This window comes from Phodopus roborovskii, unplaced genomic scaffold, assembly GCF_943737965.1.
Source record: "Phodopus roborovskii unplaced genomic scaffold, PHOROB, whole genome shotgun sequence".
In the NCBI taxonomy this organism is placed as follows: domain Eukaryota; kingdom Metazoa; phylum Chordata; class Mammalia; order Rodentia; family Cricetidae; genus Phodopus; species Phodopus roborovskii.
This window is the reverse complement of record NW_026126517.1, coordinates 26,543,436-26,545,651: the sequence shown is the minus strand read 5'-3', so window position 1 is coordinate 26,545,651 and position 2,216 is coordinate 26,543,436. Positions and strand designations below refer to the sequence as shown.

The following is a 2,216-nucleotide window of genomic DNA, read 5'->3' as shown; positions in this document are numbered from 1 at the left end:
GTACCCACTCATATATGGATATTAGACATAGAGAAAAGGATCGCCAGCCTAAAATTCACACTTCCAGAGAAGCTAGGAAACAAGGAAGAGATTAAGAGAGACATACATGATCCCTTGGAGAAGGAAGAAAGGGACAAGAGCTCCTGAGCAAATTGGGAGCATGGGGAGAGGGAGAAGGGGGGTAGGAGAAAGAGAAGGAGAGAAGAGGAGGGCGGAGGAGAACCTGAGGGATCATGAAGACTGAGTCAGGGGAAGAAGAGAGGAGAGCAAGAAACAAGATACCATAATAGAGGGAGCCATTATAGGTTTAAAGAGAATTCTGGCACTAGGGAAATGTCCAGAGATCCACAAGAATGACCCAAACTAAGAATCTAAGCAATAGGGGAGAGGCTACTTTAAATGCCCTTCCTTGATAATGAGATTGATGACTACCTTATATGCTATCCTAGAGCCTTCATCCAGTAGCTGATAGAAGCAGAAGCAGAGATTTACAGCTAAGCACTGAGCTGAACTCCTGGAATCTAGTTGTAGAGAGGGAGGAGTGATGAGCAAAGGGGTCAAGACTACCCTGGAGAAACTCACAAAAACAGCTGACCTGACCAAATGGGTTCACAGGGACTCCAGTCGTAAAGCTGGGAAACCACGTTAGACTAAACCAAGCCTTCTGAATGTGGGTGTCAGGAGACTTGGGCAGTCTGTGGGACCTCTGACAGTGGAACCAGTATTTATCCCTAGTGCACGAATGAACTTTGGGAGCCCATTCCCCATGGAGGAATACTCTCTCAGCCTAGATACATGGGGGAGGGCCTAGGCCCTCCCTCAAATAATATGACAGACTTTGATGATTCCCTGTGGGAGGCCTCACCCTCCCTGAGGAGTGGATGGGGGTTGGGATGGGGGGGAGTGGGGGCATTGGAGGGAGAGGGAATGGGATTGATATGTAAAATAAGATTGTTTCATATATATATATATATATATATATATATATATATATATATATATGCTCAGGGTGGAGACCCTTTGTCCTGCTGGTAACAGAAGCAAAGAGATGCCTGTTAAAGAAATACTAAGCTTTGGACTTTCAGAGGGCACTTCTTGAAGACAGCACTAACTTCTGGGATTTGGTTATTAAGTCAGTGAGCCCTCAGAAGCCTGGATCCCCAAAAAATGGTGGCATCTCTACCCCTTTAAAAGTGATGAGGTAATTCAGTCATTTACGTCTATCAGCGGGTCAACATGGCTGCATCACCAATATTCCCATCAACCATCCGGTTTGCTAGCAGTATGAAGTCTTCTGGTAACAGGCTTGTGTAGTACACATGCGCTGACGGCACAGTTGGTCGGAGGGTGAAACCCTACACCATCGACCTCTGCTCAGACAACAAGCTTGAACAACAAGCTTATTGAGCCACAGAGATACCATGAACTGAAAGAAAAAGATGCCCTTAAATTTGGGCTTAGTAGCAGATAAATATATATTTCTCTATGAGTCATCAGAGATGTCTGAACTAGACAGGAAGGAAGATGAAGACGACAATGAGGAGGAAATGGTGTCTGACAGCTAGCAACTGAGAAGCACCCTTGCCATATGCAGGCCATGGGGTTGACTCTCTGATGCCTCTTCTTGCCTTAAGTCTTTTCTCTGTTGCTGCCCAGTTGTGTTGCAGTATGAGAACTCTCACTTCTGTTTTGTTGAACTTGGCACAGCAGCCGCCTGCCTGTGGGCGCTTGTTTTCAGAACAATCTCACCAATTACTGCATGTCAAGTTTTGGTCAAAGTGTGTGGCTGTACGGGGTGCCTTCAGAACTGCTGCACAGGAAACTTAAGCCCTTGGAAAGGCAATCGTGGCTTGTTCTCTTTGTACAGTTTCTTATTTATAGAGTTGTTGAGCTTTGTGGACCAGGAATTTTGTTTTGGCGACAAACCCTAAAGCAGAGAATCTCCGTAAGCTTTGGTTGTCAAAACAACCTCCAGCATATACCAAAGCTTTGGCCTGGGTCAGCTCTTGAGTCATAGAAGTTGATTTTGCACTTCTTTTTGGGGCCAAGAGTGACAGTTTACCACATGACCTCATTATTGACTGTCTAAGCTAAACAGAGTCTCTGTGCCGCCTGTGTAGACATGACTGTGTTGGGAGGTCCTGGCTCCTATTACAGTGCTTATGACATAGCTTGCACTGGGCCGTGGAGCATTGCCCTCCATGGATACCTGATTT

The 2,216-nt window shown here is 45.8% G+C and overlaps 1 pseudogene; it reads left to right on the top strand.

Moving 5' to 3' along the window:
• The first annotated feature begins 1,000 nt into the window (after positions 1 to 1,000).
• LOC127231408 (smad nuclear-interacting protein 1-like) lies at positions 1,001 to 1,767 on the top strand (annotated as a pseudogene).
• Positions 1,768 to 2,216: the final 449 nt, after the last annotated feature.